At 41.3% G+C, this 22,472-nt stretch overlaps 1 long non-coding RNA gene across 1 annotated transcript in view; it reads right to left on the bottom strand.

Moving 5' to 3' along the window:
- Positions 1–22,472, bottom strand: part of LOC110741317 — a 2,275,404-nt gene that overhangs the window by 647,878 nt on the left and 1,605,054 nt on the right. The window contains exon 5 of the long non-coding RNA XR_002517353.2: positions 6,588–6,662. This is a non-coding gene — a long non-coding RNA (uncharacterized LOC110741317). The remainder of the gene's footprint in view (positions 1–6,587; positions 6,663–22,472) is intronic.

The raw sequence follows: 22,472 nt of genomic DNA, 5'->3' as shown, positions 1-22,472 counted from the left end.
GATAATCTTACTGGCCATATTGTTCCCCCAATGAATTGCTTGTTAAATGCCCCTTTTGGCCACTTTTTTTCATCAAAGTGTTGCTCTGTCTTTTGTAAAGTGATTGGTTTATTTTAAATGTCATGCATGTCATATGTGTTAAATCACTGGCCTTTAGATCCTGTTACAGATTTTAGGTCTATTTTGGGGTAGTCCCTTCTATCGCATTGATATTTGTAGTTTTTCATTCCCTAATAACAAGACATTTTTATATGGCAACTTAATAATATATTTCAATGTATGATAAAGGTTTGAGATAATATTATTGACATAAGCATAGTTTTCGGAAAGAGGTAACAGAATAAAATGTAGTATTTTGTCTACTCCTTCCAGAAACTCCATGAAGGAGGTATTGCTTTTTCCATTTCATACATTAGAAATCTGAGTGCACAGAGAATTACCTAGAGTCTCATAGTTTGTGAATGGTAAGGCCAGGGGTTGTGTCTAGGGTCCATTTCCCTACCTGGGCAGTATAGAAGTGTTTTTCATCAATTGTCAATATGAATTGCTTAGACAAAATAGACATAGCAACACACTATTTATAGGGCCTTATATATAGGAAGCTCTTGACACTTTTGCAACTATTAACTTCAGAATAGAGAGACTTAGATTGCAAATTTGAAAAGGTAGGTATAGAGAATGACCCCAAAGGAAGGAGGGACTGAAGAAGCCAGCCTTGGACTCAGAGGGTAGAATTCACGTAGGAGGTGAAGTAGTATCTCTCCCTTTCTCCTTTTCTTAATTCAAGTTTTCCATCACTGGGTGGAACTCAAGTTTATTTTTTCCTGTCACATTTGTCAAGTAGGATTTCAATAATTCAGTATTGGCCTTAGCTACTTCAGATGTTTCCCTAAACGGGAATGAGACCTGGAGGACAGACAGGGGAGCCTATTTCTGCAAAGAACCTGAAGGGTTAAAATGGGCTCAACAGTAGTATATATGAAAAGCACTTCAGAAAATCACAGAGCATCACTCTACTCTACTCAGCGATAAGTTAATCCACAAGGCTGGGGTCCCTTCTCATCTAGGATGCCTGCAACCTGCATTCAACAGTCTGCATGCAGATTTACTCTGCTGAGCACAACAATCCCTTCTTTCAGATGAAAGCCCTCCCTGGTTTACTCCTCCAACTTTTTGGTTAAAGCCCCCTATGTTCACAGGTTCTTTCCTAGAGCAGGTTGTAATCGTCCCCATCCTGTTTCCTCCAACCAATTTTCTGTTCAATTTAACTATAATTTACTGAATGGCTGGGGTTGTCCAGCACTGTGCTAGGTCCTAGGAAGACACAGACAATTAAACAAGGACCCCACTCCCAAGAAACACAGATTATGGCAGCAGGGTGGAGAGAAGATAGACAGCCCTGGAGTCTGTCAATCCTCAGAAATATGGCTAGAGACTTTAGTATACATATAAGCTATGAATGTTTAACTTTCATAGAGAAGTTGGTTTTTAAAAATAAATTTGAAAGGTGAATAGGAGCTTGTTAGGTAGGCAAGGCAGCCGAGTGCAAAGACCATTCCAAGCATAAGAATAAGCACATGCAAAGACATGGCCAACTGCAGAAAAAAATATAACACACAGGGAGAGAGTGTGTGGAGAAACAGGATCATGACGGGTATGGTAGTTATGCTGAGGAGTTTGAACTTTAACGCAAGGTCAGTCAGGAGCCACTGAGGTTTCAGACGTGGGATGATTACCCAGGGCCTCCTGCTTCGAGGTCATTTCAAGACTGGTTATCATCCACAATCTTGCCTCAAAAATGGAATGGAATTTCCTTTGCCACAGGAATCTGCCCACCCCACACCTGATTCATCTGGATATAACCTTGGACACTGTTCCTTTAACTGTTCAGATTCCCTTGCAAGGACTTTTCCTCCTGCCAGCTCCATCCTTGGTTGGTTCTTACTACTAAAGTGCAGTCCATGGATCAGCAACATCCATATCACCTGAGAGCAAGTTAAAAATGCAGAATCTCAGGTCCTACTCAAGATGTACTAAATAAGAATCTAAATTTTAACAGAATTCCCCAGGAAGTCATGTACATACCACAGTATACTTTCATGCACTGAGATAGGTTTCATTACTAAGCCTGTTTGCACTGTAACAAAACTGCTATCTCTCATGCACCCAGTCTTTATGGAGGAGAGAACAGGGTTGTGGAAGGAAGCCGACATCCTTGAGGGCCATACCCACCTGAAACTGGGCTAACCACATGCCATGTTGTTTCATTTTATCTTATAACAACTTTGCAAGGTGAGTAGCCAAATGCTCATCTGACAGAGGAACTGAAGCACAGAGAGCTGTCACACAGTCAGGAGTATTTAACCTCATTATGTGTCCTCTTCTCCAGCTCTTTATGAATCCCCAAAATAATAAACCCACCATCTCTACCTATCCAAAAAACAAGGCCCCAACCCAGAAGGGAAAGACACTTGCCAATTTGTCCATCACCTACCAGCCTTGAATGACTACCTTCCCGCCTCAGCCAGTTCATCATTCAGCTCCTCAGCCAGTTCATCATTCAGCTCAAATGCAAATATTCCCATATACAGTTAGGGTTCTCCCAGTGTCCTTCTTCACCTTCCAGCTTGCCTTTTCCTCCTGTGCACATACTGCAATTAGATTTCACATTCCTGTCTCACACCTGAGTTCCAGATTCTCTGTCAGCACAGTCCTATCTCAGGGAGAGAAATCAAACAGCTGAAAGGCAGCCTGCTCTCAGAGAGGGGAAGAGAAGGGAGGTCAATTTGACATAACTGCCTAACAAAGTATATTTATGAACATCATTGGAACAAATGTCTCCGGTAACTGCAGCCATCACCTCCTAATGTCACATCATGGAGACACTGGAAAACAAATAGGGCTTATAACCTGATTTCCTATCATCTGGTAACAGCATCACTACCTCCAGCCTTCCCAGCTAGGCAGCATATGACTCACACTTCCCTTCTAACTTCCAAGGCACTTTGGGACAAAAAGGAAAAGAAAAGAAATAAAACAATATTTAAAAATATCAATTTCATCAGTAGCTTGTTTCTTAATGCATCCAGGCAATTGATCATCACAAATGGTCTGAAAGGTGCTAACACGAATTACTAGGGACTCAAACTCCCTGAAAATTGTAATTGCTCTAGCACGGGGAGAAATGCAATCATTTTAATTTGGAAGATTCAAGCTATTTTCTTAGAGCCTTGATTTCTTTGAGATTCTTGGCTGTCCCCTTACCTATACTTTCCCTGTGTTCCTAACTCAGATGTGTCCTCTCTCTGTCCCTTTCTCTGTGTTTCGGTCACCACTGTCCTTGTTGAGTGTCCTGCTCCCTCCTCGTCTTCTCATTTGGAATGTTGCAGAAGCAATCTGCTGGTCTCCTGACTCCAAGCTCCTTTCTCTCCAACCTGCCTTCTGCTCTGGGTTACCATTGTGTACATTGTCTTTTCTCATCCAGGCTGTGAACTCTTTGGGGTCAGGAACCAACCATATCTCTTTTATTTTTCTGTCTGCAGAACCTAGCGCAGAACCTAGCATAGAACCCATAGCACAATACTGTGGAAGGAAATTCCATTTCTCTTAGCATACTCTTGTTACAACAAAGTAAAACAAATATACAAGCTGAAAGTTTCTCCTGGGCAAGGGATGTTAACTGGAACTGACTTGTTCAATCCTCTTATTTTAAACTGGAGATGTATACGATGTCATTGGCATTCTCTCGACTTGTTTTACCACTTTTATTGAATATGAAAATGCTTTGAAAATGCTTTCTGATGGTCACTGCAACCTCAGTCCTCTAAGGACTTAAAACTTATTTTATATCATTTATGCTTTTTTTCTTAAGATATTTCTTAAGATCTTTAACCTTCATTAAATAAGAAGACAAGAATGGCCACAGACATTTCCTGGAAACTAACCCGATAGGTAGGGACAGTCCGCTGCCCTTACACATATTTTGATCAAGAAATATGCCCTAAAATGCTTTGAATGCTGTGCAGGTCCTCAGCAGAGGAGTCTTAAACCCAGCTCCAGGCAAGCTAGACCACACCCCTGCTATGCCCTGTCAAGCTGCATCTATCGAATTAGGTTAGGAGTTAAGATGTTACACAATGTGACCAATGGGATCAGAAGCAATAACATGGCCTGTCAGCCAGTGCTTTCCTGATGATTCTGCGGTAAAGGGATTGCCTGCTAGAGAGCTGCAGGGGCCAGGAGGAGGGGAGGAAGAGCTGGTGTGGGAGATGGGGGGAAAGGGCTATTTTATTCCTTACTTACAAAAGTGGTGCTTAGTGGGGAAGAGAGTGGTAAATTGGCTTTATTTCCATAGTCTTATTTTAGAGTTTTGCTTGCAGGTTGCAAAACCAAAAGCCTTTTCTTAGAGGGCAAGAGTTGCAAAACTTTAAATGCAGCATTTCAGGAGCTTGAAGGTCTCTTGGGAGCAGGGTCAGAAAGAAAGTTCTGTAAGGCCCCCTGTTTTCTCAGGGTGAGGAAGGTTCACCTCAGTCAATGCTGTGCACAGATAAGGCCAAGAAATGCAACTGAAGGTTGGGGACACCTGGCGCCAGGTGAGAGATGACTGAATCCTGGCTTGTGTTTGTTGGCATTGGGGCCCAGGGCTGGCCTCAGCTTGTAGTAGAAGAATTCCCTAATTTTGTTGATCTGGAAGAGATGCAGCTCAGTTCCTGTCTGAACTGTGCAGAAGCTACCTGTAAGTGTGTCAGCTAGGACTGATTTACAGAACCACAACCAACAGCTATTTCAGGGGTAGAAAATTTAAAAAAGGAAGGGTTCTGTGAAGAGCAACCTCACTCGCTCAAAACTCTAAGTTCCACATTTGCAACACGTCATTAGCTGAAATTCGTAAGCACTAACTTCCTAGAGCTCTCTGTCCCATTGCTATAAATTTAAACCTTTATGACAACACTGACCACATATATAGGACCAAAATGGAAACTGAAGGTCTTTCTTTAATAGAATTTATATTTGGCTTCTATGTTGCTTGATACCTGGACCACTCTCAAGGACTTCGGCTTGGAGCTCCATGATTTGGTTACCTGATGAAATTTCTCTCTCTCTCTCTAGCCTCTTAAAACCTGATTTCTGCCTTTTCCTTCTAGGCAAACTGGATCCCTGAATTCAGATGTGTATCTTACCACCCAGATCTCTGTGATGGAAAACTCTTACCTAAGTCCATTACCTTACCTTGGAGGCTTCTCACTATGATTCACATATTGAATCCCTCCTTCCATAACTGGCTCTTCTGATTTGAAAGATCAGTTCTGAGGCTCTCTGCCTTAGCTTATCTTATTCCTAAAGCATACAATAATTGCTCTCTCTCTCTCTCCATGTGTATATATAAAATTTTCAGTCTCTTTTCTAGACCTAGTAAAGTGGTCATGAAGTAGTTTTAGCCTCCTGGTTTTATAAGAGGAGGACCAGGTCATCCATTTGCCCTTTTACTGACGACAGTTTCCCCAGAACGGAAAGAAACTTCTGGAGCATTCTCGCAAATTCACCAAGCTTATAATGACTTGAGTTTACCATGTGCCTAATTAGGCTTGAATTATCTATAGGTTATCATGTTGCAAGCCTCAACTCTCCATCTGGTAAACTTGGGCAATGTGCCTTCTTACATGTAAGAACCATTAATAAACAGCTTCTGAGAAATACAATCAACAATAATAAATACTTTATCCACATGTTGGAATCACAAATGGAAATTATGACGACCCTTATATGTGGTTCTGCACGTCATCCAGGTGGCAGAATACCTGGAAATCATAGAACACCATGCTCCTTAGAACACCATGATCGTTGCAAAGTTCCACTAAAAAAGACACAGTTAATCCCAATCTCTGAACTAGTTATAATCTTTATGAACAGAAAATATGACTAGATTGCTGCATACGAATGCAACCGAAAACCAAAGTACTCAAATCTATTTAAATATATATATATCATGACCTAAGCATGACCAGTTATTTCTGAGTCTTTCCAATAACATCATTTGCTATCTTTTTATTAATTTGGTCATTGGCAGGTGCACGTGGGAGGCCAAATAACAGCCAGTCTCAAAGGCTCAAGAGAAAACTGGAGAAAGAAAGTTGTAAAATGAGAAAATTTTATCCATTAACTTACTTTTTCTGTCAAAGAAGCATTTTTATATTATTTGATTTTTTACAAAGGAATGTTTCAGAAAAAGTGGAGAAATAGCCTTAGATTAAGGAAGTCCCTCACAAAGAAGAAAACCAATCAACTTAAACCAAAGCAATCAGTGTGCTTAATGCTGGTCATCTCTACCAACTTTGACAAAGCCTACTGTCAGAGATCTGTTGAGAATGCCGCTTTCAAACCCACAGGATTTTTCTCAAGACAAAAGACAAAAGGACACTAATTTCTCAGTCATTGCTCTTCCACTCCCACTTTACACATAGACATGTTTCTGCAAACCACAACACTTGAGCATAGAAAAAAAGTATAAGAAAATTGTATTATGTGTGTGCATGTGTGCATGCATGCATATATACATATATATACACATATATATTTTTTCTTTTTACCTTAATTAGACATGCCCATCAATGTCCAAGAACAATGTTACTCCAGCTGTCTTGGGACCAGCAATACTGTTTATCCTGAAAATAAGAAAACACAGAAAAATATATAAATTCCAAGATTGCCTGCTTTTAAATCTGGTGATTCACAGTCTACAGAAGGGAAGAAGGGTATCGAAAAATGAATGAGGGCTCTTCACAGTAGTTTACCTGAAAACCAAGAAAACCAGTAATAGACATTTTTTTCTGATCTTTGTTTTAAAGATTTCTAAGAATATAGACTGGTGCTTTCAGAATTAGACTTATATCCAAAGCACTCCTCCTGGTCAGGGACTGTATCATGGAAGAAACAGAAAAGAGGCTCTTGGGTCAAAAATGCCTTGGCTAAATTATTTAGTTGCTCAGAGTTTAATTTTCCTCAGTAGTAAAATGAGACCACTAATACTCCATAGCCCTTTGACAAGAATTAAGTAGAAGAAGATATACAAAGCTTCCCACAGAATGTCCCACACATAGTAGGCACTACGTACATTTCAGTATTGGTTCCTTTCCAGTACCCACTCCCACAAGCCCTTTCCTTCTTTCGTTATTACTTCCAATACCTACCACAGTGTTAGCACCATGGTGTTTCGGAAAACATAAAATATCACAATGACTTCAAAACAACTATTTTAAAAATGGAAAAAAGAAATGATAACCAAATTCACATTTAATAAGAACACCACCTAAATTTATTGAATATTTCCTATGTGCTACACCAAGTACTAATACTTGCCTATGTACTAATAATTTTATACCAGTCATTTCTTTTCTTCCTTTTTTTTTTTTTGAGATGAAGTCTCGATCTGTTACCCAGGCTGGAGTACAATTGCATGATCTTGGCTCATTGCAACCTCTGCCTCCTGGGTTCAAGGGATTCTCCTGTCTCAGCCTCCTGAGTAGCTGGGATTACAGGCGTGCGCCACCACACCCGGCTAATTTTTTTGTATCTTTGTAGAGACGGGGTTTTTCCATGTTGGCCAGGCTGGTCTCGAACTCCAGACCTCAAGTGATCCACCCACCTCAGCCTCCCAAAATGCTGGGATTATAGGAGTGAGCCACCGCGCCTGGCCACCAGTCATTTCTTTAGTCCTCACAACCACCATACAGAGAAGGTGATATTAGAAAACTGAAGGTGGAGAAGTTAGGTTCCTTTGTTCAGATCACACAGCTCCTGGGAGGTGGAGCTGGGATTTGTGTCTCTGCAGCCTCACCTCCTGTCCTATTCTCTTTAGCACCCATCCTGCTGGCCTCACCATACTCCAAGCCACGGGACCAGCATGTGCTCCAGATGATGCCACACACTCCATTAGATTTTCCTTCCCTTCTTTCTCTTTTCCTTCCTTCCCTCCTTCCTTTTTTCCCCCTTCCTTTTCTTCGACCTTTATTTTAAATTTGAATTCACTATTTTACTTATTTTCTTTTTGTTTTGCTTTGCTAGACTATTGGTCATTTCAGTATAACTGGGTTCTTCTTTTGAGTGAAGATTTTTTCTAGTTGTGTCGTCTTAGATGACTCACTGAATTCCTTTGAACCTTGTTTTTTTCTCTCTCTGTAAAATGAATGCATTAGACAAGATGATGTTCAAAGGCCCTTCCCAGTTTATTGGTCCTATGACTGGCTACTTTGGAAGCAGTTTTAGATCATGCTGGTATTGAGATCTTTATGGATGTGTGAGAGTTATGGATTCTAACAGCAATTTTGCTTGCTTTAGCTAAGTCTAAAATTTCAAATTTCTGTGAGGAGACATTTATATTTACATACATTCTTTAAAGAGCTTACTAATGAGGAAACTGAAGTTCAAAGACATTGAGTAATTCACCCAAGGTCACTCAGAAGTGGCAGAGCCAAAATTCATATCATACAAGTTTCTGTATCTTCGAAGTCCATATTCTTCACGGTATCTGAAGCCTACCAGAAAGTATCCTACAGAAAGTTAGCTGACCAGAATTACTCTTGTTTCTGAAATCTGACTCAAAATTTAGGGTGATAATAATAACTATCATGTGTTATAAGCTCATTATGTGCCAGTCAATATCAGAGCCTTACATATATCTCATTTAGTCCTCCTACCAAATCAAATGTCAGGTACTATAATCACCCTCTTTTGATACATGAAGAAACTGAGGCACTAGGACTAATATTACTTGCCCAAGTCATAGAACTAATAAGTAAAAGTTCTAGGAGTTGAACTAGGAACAACCAAAATTTAGCAAAGTTCATGGTTTATTATCTTCACTGGCATATGGCAGTCATGATGTGATTTACAGTTAATAAGCTACAGTTGTGAGTACTGGAAGAAAAAGTCGGAGAAGGTTAGTGTATGTGAGCGTAAACCGCAAGACAGCCTTGTCACTTAATAATTCACAGACTCCAATAAAGAAGAAGGAGAAGGATATTTTTTAAAAGATTGTTCAGGGATTGTTGAGAACCTGCCTCCTGATCTGTTTCCCCATTAAAATTGCCAGCTTTTGTCATTCAGTCTGACAACAAGAAAAGAAATGACAAAATGAATTTCAAGGGATAGTGTTTGTCAGTGAGGTTTGCAACGTTCTTCACACATTAGGGAGTCCAGCTGATGTGCTGTCCCACTTTGGGCAGAGGGAACCTGAGCTCCAGGGAGAAAGCAGGTAAAGCAAACAGCAAATGAAGAAAAGCAGCTCTGTTTATTTAGTTGGGTCTAGATTCACTGAGAAAAATGACTTCCAGATGCATTCCAAACACGGTAACATGATTGGGATGGAGAAGGCAGTCAAGTCTATTTGGCTTCTGCAGGGGATTTGTTTGTATATTCTAATTGCATCATCGTTTAGCTTTATTTCAGCTGGAACCTGGCTGCCAAATGAGCGTATTGATTACCTGTCACGGATGCATATTTCTCAATTAAAAGCCATCAAGGCTTGTAAAATCTCAACCATGTCAAGACCAATGAGTGGATTTTAGTACTGCTGTTAGTAGTCACATTAGCCCCCTTCTACTGAACAGTAGCTACAAGCTTGGCACCTTACATATGCTGGCTCATTTAAATGTCACAACCCCCTTCAAAGTAGATGTCGTTATTTTCCATCTTTCTAATGAGGAAGCAGAGGCTCAGAAAGATTAAAAACTTTGTCCAAGGCCACAGAACTAGTAAGCAGTGGAAGAAGGATATGAACCTATGTATGTCATATTCCCATTCCACAGGGCTTTCTGCCACACACAGGCAGCACAGAGTGCATTTTAAGTACTGCCATTGATATACTGCATGCCTTGAACAGTCAGCTCTGTCATTTACTAGCTCTGTGATGTTGAACAATTTTCTTAACATCTCCGTGTCTCAGTGTCCTCATCTGTAGAATCAAGAAAATAACACTTCGTGGAGTTGTTAGGATTAAATGAGCTACTATATGTATAGCATGTAGACTAGTGCCTGAAATAAGGAGTAACCATTATTTTTACATCCTCTGGATACTGTGAAAGACAAACTGTAAATTTTGACCTTCAAAACTTGCTGTAGGCACTTTGTACTTCCAAAGACTTTTCAACAATTCAATTTTCCTCACAGCAGCTCAGTGTTTCAGGTCAGACCACTGTCACTCTCAGACTGAGACGTGAGGAGCAACTGTGCTGAAATATTTCCAATGCACTCAATTTCTGATTCTCCTGATTACGTCTGAATAAACACATAATGATACTATTTATTTTGTATTCTGCATACCTTGAAATCTTAGGTCTACTCCTCGCAACAGCCCCACAATTAGGTGCTATTACCTCCATTTCACAAAGAAAGATGATGTGGACCATAAAATCAAGATGATCTTCCCAAGTACATATAGCTGGTAAATAGCAAGGCTTAGATTTGAACCCAAATAGGACTGTGTTTCAAATGTGTGTGCTTGCATTCAAATTGTGATACTTAAACCATTAATTTCTCCTTGTCTCCCTGGTGAACTCTTCCTCATCTGTTCAGATTAACCCAGACATCTGTGACATTCCTTGATGTTTATCTATTGCACACGTATTTTATGGAGCCCTATCTTCCAGATACTTGAGGTGTTGTATGAACAGTGATGAACACAAGACATGAAATCTGCTTTCATGAAGCTTACAGCTTAAAGATGGTAATATACAAGTACACACTTGAAGGACCTTGAGAAGAAAAAAATGAGGGTGACAGGGTGGCGAAAATTGAGGGCAACAAACCAGTGGATGGTATAGGTGCTCTCTGAGGAAATGGCATTCAAGCTAAGATGAAGGATGAGAAGATGGCAATACGTGAGAATGAGGCAGGGGTTCCCGGCAGCAACAGGAGCATGTGCCCAGAGCTGGAAACACAACAGGAGCATGGGAACCAGAAGAAAGGGGACCAGAAGAAAGCTTGTATAGCTGGGGAAGAATAAGAAAGAGGAGGTGAAGTTGGGGTGGGGCTCAGTGAAAGCAGTTGGAGAAATGGTCTGGGGCAAGAATATTCATGATCTAGTGGACCACAGTGAGACATTTGGGTTCTGAGTCCTACAGAGCCTCGTGTAGCCCTTGTTGGTAGTCATTATAACATTGCATTGTCATCCTATGCTTAGCTGTGTTTCTCCCTCCAGACCATAAGCTTCCTACGTGCCTAGGATAGTGTTCAAGACAAAGTGGGCATTCAGCAAATTAGACAAATTAATGAAAGCATTAACACTTATAGAACACTGTGATTCTATAAGACACTTATTGAAAGATAAACATAAAAAGGCTAGAGTAAAAAATGAAACTAGTATTTTTGTTTCCGGATGAGAAAAAAAATCCTGGCTAAGAATAAATTATACACATATATTTACATTTATGTAAAAGTTGATAGGTATTATACATTAATAGTGATAACCAACATTAGTAGCTTGGCACTAGGCTCCCTGCTTTATATGGATTTCATTTAATTTTCATGACAATAAACATGAAGCAGCTACTGCTAATCTCCATTTAGCAGGAAAAACTCCAAAAAACAAAATTGAGACAGAGTTAAAATAAACTACATAGGGAGACAAAGATAATACTTACAGTGCTGCAATTCAAATCTAGGCATTTTATTCAAAGTTCATATATGTAACAAGTTTGCAACTTTAAATTCTCTCTCAAGATAGCTTATCCTTGAATTTTTTAATTTAAAAATGGAAACACAATATGTAAAAATAATAGTTACTGAAGTGAAATGAGTAGCAGTAAGCATTAAAAAAGAAAAATTAAATTTTTAACAACAGTAACTGGGTAACAGAAAGATAAAGTTTGATGGAATTTTAATAATGATTAAAAAAGAAAAAGGAAAGCACTCAATGCATTAGGATGGTGTTTTGCAGAGGTATTTGTTTCAATTGTTTTGTTTTCATCACGTTGCTGGTATATGAAACAAAAATTAGTAGAAAAAAAGAAGTGATGGGAGCTTTTGTGTCCGGAATTGGTGGGTTCTTGGTCTCGCTGACTTCAAGAAGGAAGCTGCGGACCCTTGCAGTGAGTGTTACACTTCTTAAAGATGGCGTCCAGAGTTTGTTCCTTCAGACGCTCAGATGTGTCCAGACTTTTTTCCTTCTGGTGGGTTCCCGGTCTCCCTGGCTTGATCAGTGAAGCTGCAGACCTTCACAGTGAGTGTTACAGCTCATAAAGGCAACACAGACCCAAAGAGTGAACAGCAGCAAGATTTATTGCCAAGAGCAAAAATACAAAGCTTCTACAAAACAGAAGAGGACAGGAGCAGTTTGCCTCTGCAGCTCCTGTGGCCTGCTTTTATTCCCTTATCTGACATCCTGCTGATTGGTCCATTTTACAGAGAGCTGACTGGTCCATTTTACAGAGAGCTGATTGGTCTGTTTTGACAGGGTACTGAATGGTGCATTTACAATCCTTTAGCTAGACAGAAAGTTCTGCAAGTCTCCACTAGATTAGCTAGACACAGAGCGCTGATTGGTGCATTTACAAACCTTTAGCTAGACATAAAAGTTCTCCAAGTCCCTACCCAACTCAGGAGTCCAGCTGGCTTTGCCTAGTGGATCCCCTGGTGAGGCTACCAGCAGAGCTGCCCACCAGTCCCCAGCCACACCCCTCCCCTCCTCAGCTCTTGGGCGGTCCATGGGACCGGGCGCTGCTGAGCAGAGGGTAGCGCCCGGCAGGGAGGCTCCGACCAAGGCTTGGACTGCAGGGGAGCCCACTGAGGGGCAGGGGACCTCGGGCATGGCAGGGGACCTCGGGCATGGTGGCGGACCTCGGGGCATGGCGGGCTACAGGTCCCGAACCCTACCCTGCGTGGAGGCGGCTGAGGCCCAGTGAGAATTCCAGCATGGCGCAGGCGGGTCGGCAATGCTGGGGGACCTGGCATACCCTCCGCAGCTGCTGGCCCGGGTGCTGAGCCCATTGCTGCCCAGGGCGGGGGTGCCTGCCTGCTGCTCCCAGTGCAGGGTCCACGCGGAGCCTGCGCCCACTGGGAACTCACGCTGGCCCGCCAGCGCGGCACACAGCCCCAGTTGCCGTCCAGGCCTCTCCCTCCACACCTCCTGGCAAGCAGAGGGGGCTGGCTCCTGCCTCAGCCAGCCCAGAGAGGGGCTCCTACAGTGCAGCGGCAGGCTGAAGGGCTCCTCAAGCACGGCCAGAGTGGACACCGAGGCCGAGGAGGCGCTGAGAGTAAGCGAAGACTGCTAGCACGTTGCCACCTCTCAGTTTAATTTTTCTAAGAGAAACAGACGAACAAGATGGATAAACAAGCCAATATCTGTATTCTTCACTTTTTCTATTACTATTCCCAGGTGACTATGTCTAGGTCTTCTTCCATCCCCTGCTGTGTGAATAACTCCTATTCATTCTTCAACACCCAGATAAAATTCCTCTCAGTCTTGGAAGCCCTACCTGGCCTCCCAGACTTCCACCACAACACATCCATTTCCTTTGTACAGTTTATAAAATGTCATAGTACAATCTAATTATGCTGCTCATTCTCTCTTAATGCAGTGAGGGAAGGGAACAGAAATATGTAATTATTCAAATATGTAAATACTGATTTAGACACTTTGATTGAATCACGCTAAGTTTTCATAACAACCTTGTTGCATATACACTTTTATCTCCATTCTACAGATGGGAAAACAGGCTCAAAAAAGGCAATTTGCTCATGTTAGTGGGAACTGATTAAGTATGCTGTGTTTGTTTGTTTGTTTGTTTTGAGAGGCAGTGGCACTCTGTAGCCCAAGCTGGAGTGCAGTGGTGCTATCTCAACTCACTGCAAACCCCACTTCCTGGGCTCAAGTGATTCTCGCTCCTCAGCCTCCTGAGTAGCTGGGACTACAGGCCCACGCCACCACGCCCAGCTAATTTTTTGTATTTTAGTAGAAACGGGGTTTTGCCATGTTGCCCAGGGTGGTCTCCAACTCCTGAGTTTAGGTGATCCACCTGCCTCAGCCTCTCAAAGTGCTGGGATTACAGGTGTGAACCACCACAGCCTGGCCTGATTTAGTATTCTTGAGAAAGATAGGTCAAATCATGAAAGAGTAATGGAGATTTGGGGAAGATAAAAAATATAATAGGAAATAATGATGAGCCACATTTAGAATGAGAGTCCAAGGTGAGTCTTCTGCTCTCATAGCCCTAGGTTACTCTGTAAGGCTTTGCAACCTGTGGGTTAAGAGTATCACTGCTGGAGCCATCCTGCCTGGGTACAAATCCCAGCTCTAATCTTACCTACCTATGTGACCTTGAATACATTACAAAACCCTTCTGAGACTCAGTTTCCTCATCTGTAAAACAGAGATGATAATGATAGCATTCATCTCATAGAAATATTATGAGGATGAGAAAAGATAATATATGTGATGAGTTTAAACTGTCCTTAGCACTTAGAAGACTTAAAACTGTGAGTTGTTATTATTCGATGCACTCAAATAAAAAAGTTACATGTTAAATAATAAGCATCACCTTGTAGAACACAGACAAACTTAGGCCTGATCAGAGTAGGGTGAGCAAAAAAGAGGAAGACTTGCCATGCTATTGAAGGGGTCCCTATATACATCTTGTACCCTGGAGAAGAAAATACTCAGGAGCGACAGGACAGGTATAGTTACATAGCAATTATTCTTTAAAAGGCCGAGCTCTCAAGCATGTTGAGTTCTCATCAGCATCATCTGTTTATCCTCATAGCAAATGCCACTAGGAGGGAGAGCCTCCATTCACATTTTTAATTTATGTTGTTCATTTTACACCCAAGGGGGGAAAAAAGATGAGAAACTGATAGGACCTGACCATGATTACAAAGAGTACAAGACATGGGATTTAAACCCAGCTTTATCTTATGCCAAAATGTGTGTCCACAGTCACATGCTGTGCTGTCTCCACAGGTCCACTTCTTCTTTATGAGAGTTTGGCAGCTGCTACATTATCCTGACTATGACTAATGCCCTCCAACAGCTAAAGGCAGGGGAAGAGAAAGTCCATTTATTCTGTGCTGTTCCAGAGGGCAGAATGAACATAGTATATAAGAAAGAAACTTTGGTTAAACCTCAGAAAAGATCTTTAGCTATAATGAAGCACCTATGGGCCCAGGACCCTGGGTTTCAAGCAAAAAACTGGGCAACTGTTTGGGCAGGCACTGAGCTGCAGGGTTTGTTTGTTTGTTTGTTTGTTTTCATACTCTAGCAGTGCCTGGAACTCCAATGAGATAGGAGAACCATTCACTCCCCTGGAAAGGGGGCTGAAACCAGAGAGCCAAGCAGTCTCACTCAGCAGGTCCCACTCCCATGGAGCCCAACAAGCCAAGAACTATTGGCTTGAAATTCTCACTGCCAGCACAGCAGTCTGGAGTCAATCTGGGATGATTGAGCTTGGAAGGGGGTGGGGTGACTGCCATTACTGTGGCTTTAGTAGGCAGTTTTCCCCTGACAGTGCTAAGGAGACTGGGAGGTTTGGACTTTGCAGTGCAGCAAAGCAGCTGTGGCTAGATTTCTTCTTTAGATTCCTCCACTGGGCAGAGTATCTCTGCAGGAAATCCAGCAGCTCCAGTCAGGGACTTACAGACAAAACTCACATCTCCCTGGGACACAGCACCTGGTTCAGGGGAGGGGCAGCTGGGGTCCCAGCTTCAGCAGAGTTAATCTTTCGTGGCCACTGGCTCTGAAGACAGTGGCTGATCCTGACAAGGGGGATTCTCCCAGCACACCACACCAGCTCTGCTAAGGGACAGACTGCCTCCTTAAGTGGGTCTCTGAACCCCATGCCTCCTGACTGGGAAAGACCTCCCAACAGGGGTTGACAGACACCTCATAGAGGAGAGCTCTGGTTGCCATCAGGCCAGTGACCCTCTGGGACAAAGCTTCCAGAGGAAGGAACAGCAGCAATTTTTGCTATTCTGCAGCCTCCACTGGTGATACCCAGGCAAACAGGGTCTGGAGTGAACCTCCAGCAAACTGTAATAGACCATCAGAAGAGGGACTGACGATCAGAGGAAAAACTAACAAACAGAAAGCAACAACAACAAAAAGGCACCCCACCGCACCAACAAAAACCCAATCCAAAGGTCATTAGCCTCAAAGATCAAAGGTAGATAAATCCACAAAGATGAGCAAAAACCAGCACAAAAAAAGACTGAAAATTCCAAAAGCCAGAATGCCTCTTCTTCTCCAAATGATAGCAACACCTCTCCAACAAGGGCACAAACCTGGACGGAGAATGAGAGGGATAAATTGACAGAAGTATGCTTCAGAAGGTGGGTAATAACAAACTCCTCTCAGCTAAAGGAGCATGTTCTAACCCAATGCAAAGAAGCTAAGAGCCTGGATAAAATGTTAGAGGAACTGCTAACTAGAATGACCAATTTAGAGAGGAACATAAATTATCTGATGGAGCTGAAAGACTTCATGCAGCATACACAAATATCAATAGTCACATTGATCAAGCAGAGGTAAGGCTATCAGAGTCTGAAGACCACCTTGCTGAAATAAGGCATGCAGACAAGATTAGAGAAAAAAGAATGAAAAGGAATGAACAAAGCCTCCAAGAAATATGGGACTATGTGAAAAGACTGGACCTATGATTGATTGGAGTACCTGAAAGTGACAGGGAGAATGAAATCAAGTTGGAAAACACACTTCAGGATATTATCCAGAAGAACATCCCCAACCTAGTAAAACAGGCCAACATTCAAATTCAGGAAATACAGAGAACATCACTAAGATACTTCATGAGAAGATCAACCCCAAGACACATAATCATCAGATTACTCAAACTTGAAATGAAGGAAAAAATCTTAAGGGCAGCCAGAGAGAAAAGTCAGGACACCTACCAACGGAAGCCCATCAGACTAACAGGAGATCTCTCAGCAGGGACCCTACAAGCCAGAAGAGAGTTGGGGTCAATATTCAACATTCTTAAAGCAAATAATTTTCCACCCAGAATTTCATATCCAACCAAACTAAGCTTCATAAGCAAAGGAGAAATAAAATCCTTTACAGACGAGCAAATGTTAAGGGATTTTGTCACCACCAGGCCTGCCTTGCAAGAGCTCTTAAAGGAAGCACTAAATATGGAAAGGAAAAACTGGTACTAGTCACTGCAAAAACACACCAAAATATAAAGACCAATGACACTGTGAAGAAATTGCATCAACTAGTGTGCAAAATAACCAGCTAATATCATAATGACAGAATCAAATTCACATATAACAATATTAGCTTCAAATGTAAATGGGCTAAAAGCCCCAATTAAAAGACACAGAATGGCAAATTGGATAAAGGGTCAAGACCCATCAGTGTGCTGTATTCAGGAGACCCAACTCACATGCAAAGACACATACAGGCTCAAAATAAAGGGAAGGAGGAATATTTACCAAGCTAATGGAAAGGAAAAAAAAATAGGGGTTGCAATCCTAGTCTCTGATAAAACAGACTTTAAACCAACAAAGATCAAAAAAGACAAAGAAGGGCATTACACAATGGTAAAGGGATCAATGCAACAAGAAGAGCTAACTATACTAAATATATATGTACCCAATACAGGAGCACCTAGATTCATAAAGCAAGTTCTTAGAGACCGAGAAACAGACTGAGACTCCCACATAATAATAGTGGGAGACTTTAAAACCCCACTGTCAATATTAGACAGGTCAACGAGACAGAAAATTAACAAGGATATTCAAGATTTGAACTCGGCTCTAGATCAAGGGGACCTAATAGACATCTACAGAACCCTGCACCACAGATCAACAGAATATACATTCTTCTCAGCACCACATCACACTTATTATAAAATTGACCACATATTTGGAAGTAAAACACTCCTCAGGAAATGTAAAAAAACTGAAATCATAACAGTCTCTCAGACCACAGTGCAATCAAATTTGAACTCAGGATTAAGAAACTCACTCAAAAATCACACAACTACATGGAAATTGATCAACCTGCTCCTGAATGACTACTGGGAAAATAACGAAATTAAGGCAGAAATAAATAAGTTCTTTGAAACCAATAAGAACAAAGAGACATTGTACCAGAATCTCTGGGACACAGCTAAAGTGGTGTTAAGAGGGAAATTAATAGCACTAAATGCCCATATCAGAAAGCTGGAAAGACCTCAAATCAACACCCTAACATCACAAAAGAACTAGGGAAGCAAGAGCAAACAAATTCAAAAGCTAGTGGAAGACAAGAAGTAACTAAGATCAGACAAGAACTGAAGGAGATAGAGGCACGAAATTCCCTTCAAAAATTCAATGAATCCAGGAGCTGTTGTTTTGAAAAAATTAACAAAATAGAGAGATAGACCACTAGCTCAAGTAATAAAGAGTAAAAGACAGAAGAATCAAATAGACACAATAAAAATGAGAAAGGGGATATCACCACTGGCCCCACAGAAATACAAGCTACTATCAGAGAATATTATAAACACCTCTATGCAAAGACACTAGAAAATCTAGAAGAAATGGATAAATCCCTGGATACATACACCCTCCCAAGACTAAACCAAGAAGAAGTCGAATCTCTGAATAAATCAATGAAAAGTACTGAAATTTAGGCAGTAATCAATAGCCTACCAACCAAAACAAAACAAAACAAAAATCGTAGGACCAGATGGATTCACAGCCGAATTCTACCAGAGGTACAAACAGGAGCTGGTACCTTCTGAGTCATTCCAAATAATCAAGAAAGAGGGACTCCTCCCTAACTGATTTCATGTGGCCAGCATCATTCTGATACCAAAACCTGACAGAGACAAAACAAAATAGAACACTTAGGGTCAATACCCCTCAATGCAAAAATCCTCTATAATAAGAACAAAGCTGGAGGCATCACGCTACCTGACTTCAAACTATACTACAAGGCTGCAGTAACCAAAACTGCATGGTACTGGTACCAAAACAGAGATATAGACCAATGGAACAGAACAGAGTCCTTAGAAATAATACCACACATCTACAGCCATCTGATCTTTGATAAACCTGAGAAAAACGAGAAATGGGGAAAAGATTCCCTATTTAATAAATGGTGCTGGGAAAATTGGCTAGCCATAAGTAGAAAGCTGAAACTGGATCCTTTCCTCACTCCTTATACGAAAATTAATTCAAGATGGATTACAGACTTAAATGCTAGACCTAATACCATAAAAATCCTAGAAGACAACCTAGGTAATACCATTCAGAACATAGGCATGGGCAAAGACTTCATGTCTAAAACACCAAAAGCAAAGCCAAAATTGACAAATGAGATCTAATTAAACTAAAGAGCTTCTGCACAGCAAAAGAAACTACCATCAGAGTGAACAGGCAACCTACAGAATGGGAGAACATTTTTGCAATCAACTCATCTGACAAAGGACTAATATCCAGAACCTACAAAGAACTCAAACAAATTTACAAGAAAAACACAAACAACCCCATCAAAAAGTGGGCAAAGGATATGAACAGACATTTCTCAAAAGAAGACATTCATACAGCCAATAGACACATGAAAAAATGCTCATCATCACCGGCCATCAGAGAAATGCAAATCAAAACCACAATGAGATACCATCTCACACCAGTTAGAATGGCGATCATTAAAAAGTCAGGAAACAACAGGTGCTGGAGAGGATGTGGAGAAATAAGAACACTTTTACACTGTTGGTGGGATTGTAAACTAGTTCAACCATTATGGAAAACAGTATGGCGATTCCTCAAGGATCTAGAACTAGATGTACCATATGACCCAGCCATCCAATTACTGGGTATATACCCAAAGGATTATAAATCATGCTGCTATAAAGACACATGCACACGTATGTTTATTGCGGCACTATTCACAATAGCAAAGACTTGGAATCAACCCAAATGTCCATCAGTGACAGACTGGATTAAGAAAATGTGGCACATATACACCATGGAATACTATGCAGCCATAAAAAAGGATGAGTTTGTGTCCTTTGTAGGGACATGGATGCAGCTGGAAACCATCATTTTTAGCAAACTATCACAAGAACAGAAAACCAAACACTGCATGTTCTCACTCATAGGTGGGAACTGAACAATGAGATCAGTTGTTCTCGGGAAGGGGAACATCACACACCGGGGCCTATCATGGGGAGGGGGGAGGGGGGAGTGATTGCATTGGGAGTTATACCTGATGTAAATGACGAATTGATGGGTGCTGACGAGCTGATGGGTGCAGCACACCAACATGGCACAAGTATACATATGTAACAAACCTGCACATTATGCACATGTATCCTAGAATTTAAGTATAATAATAATAATAAATTAATTAATTAATTAATTTTAAAAAATCCTGTATAAAATACCAGCAAACTGAATCCAGCAGCACATCAAAAAGCTTATCCACCACAATCAAGTCATCTTCATCATTGGGATGCAAGGTTGGTTCAACACACACAAATCAATAAACTTAATCTATCACATAAACAGAACCAATGATAAAAAACACAGGATTATCTCAATAGATGCAGAAAAGGTCTTCAAAAAAATTCAACAGCTCTTCATGCAAAAAACTGTCAATATGAGAATGCGCCCAAGATGGCCGAATAGGAACAGCTCCAGCCTCCAGCTGCCAGCGTGAGCGACATAGAAGACAGGTGATTCTGCATTTTCAACTGAGGTACCGGGTTCATCTCACTGGGGCATGTTGGACAGTTGGCGCTGGTCTGTGGGTGCAGCCCGACCAGTGAGAGCTGAAGCAGGGCTCTGAAGCAGACCCCTGAGTAGCCTAACTGGGAGACATCCCCCACTATTTGTAGACTGACACCTCACACCTCACATGGCTGGGTACACCCCTGAGATGAAGCTTACGGAGCAAGAGTCAGACAGCAACACTCGCTGTTCAGCAATATTCTATCTTCTGCAGCCTCCATGGCTGATACCCAGGCAAACAGGGTCTGGAATGAACCACAAGCAAACTTCAAGAGACCTACAGCTGAGGGTCCTGACTGTTAGAAGGAAAGCTAACAAACAGAAAGGACACCCATACCAAAACCCCATCAGTACATTACCATCATCAAAGACCAAAGGCAGATAAAACCACAAAAATGGGGATAAAGCAGGGCAGAAAAGCTGGAAACTCAAAAAATCAGAGCGCATCGCCCCCTCCAAAGGAATGCAGCTTATCGCCAGCAATGGAACAAAGCTGGACGGGGAATAACTTTGACGAGTTGAAAGAAGAAGGCTTCAGTTGATCAAACTTCTCAGAGCTAAAGGAGGAACTACTTAACCAGTGCTAAGAAACTAAAAACCTTGAAAAAAGAATGGATGAATGGATAACTAGAATAATCAATGCAGAGAAGACCTTAAAAGAACCGATAGAGATGAAAATCATAACACGAGAACTACGTGACAAATGCACAAGCTTCAGTAATCAACTCGATCAACTGGAAGAAAGAGTATCAGCAATTGAAGACCAAATGAATGAAATGAAGCAAGAAGAGAAGTGTAGAGAAAAAGAAGTAAAAAGAAATGACCAAAGCCTCCAAGAAATATGGGATTATGTGAAAAGACCAAATCTACGTCTGTTTGGTGTGCCTGAAAGTGACGGGGACAATGTAACCAAGTTGGAAAACACTCAGCAGGATATCATCCAGGAGAACTTCTCCAACCTAGTGAGGCAGGCCAACATTCAATTTCAGAAAATACAGAGAATGCCACAAAGATACTCCCCTAGAAAAGAAACTCCAAGACACATAATTGTCAGATTCACCAAAGTTGAAATGAAGGAAAAAATATTAAGGGCAGCCAGAGAAAAAGGATAGGTTACACACAAAGGGAAGCCCATCAGACTAACAGCAGATCTCGCCACAGAAACTCTACAAGCCAGAAGAGAGAGGGGGCCAATATTCAACATTCTTAAAGAAAAGAATTTTCAACCTAGAATTTCATATCCAGCCAAACTAAGTTTCATAAGTGAAGGAGAAATAAAATCCTTTAGAGACAAGCAAATGCTTAGAGACTTTGCCACCACCAGGCCTGCCCTACAAGAGATCCTGAAGAAAGCACTAAACATGGAAAGGAAAAACAGGTACCAGCCATTGCAAAAACATGTCAAAATGTAAAGTCCATCAATGCTAGGAAGAAACTGCATCAACTAGCGAGCAAAATAACCAGCTAATATCACAATGACAGGATCAAGTTCAACCATAACAGTATTAACCTTAAATGTAAATAGACTAAATGGTCCAATTAAAAGACACAGACTGGCAAATTGGATAAAGAGTCAAGACCCATCAGTTTGCTGTCTTCAGGAGACCCATCTAACGTGAGAGACACACATAGGCTCAAAATAAAGGGATGGAGGAAGGTCTACCAAGCAAATGGAAAACAAAAAAAAGCAGGGGTTGCAATCCTAGTCTCTGATAAAACAGACTTTAAACCATTAAAGATCAAAAGTGATA

This window comes from Papio anubis, chromosome 12 (assembly GCF_008728515.1).
Source record: "Papio anubis isolate 15944 chromosome 12, Panubis1.0, whole genome shotgun sequence".
Taxonomy (NCBI): domain Eukaryota; kingdom Metazoa; phylum Chordata; class Mammalia; order Primates; family Cercopithecidae; genus Papio; species Papio anubis.
Note: the sequence above shows the minus strand (reverse complement) of the source record. Positions and strands in the feature narration are given on the sequence as shown.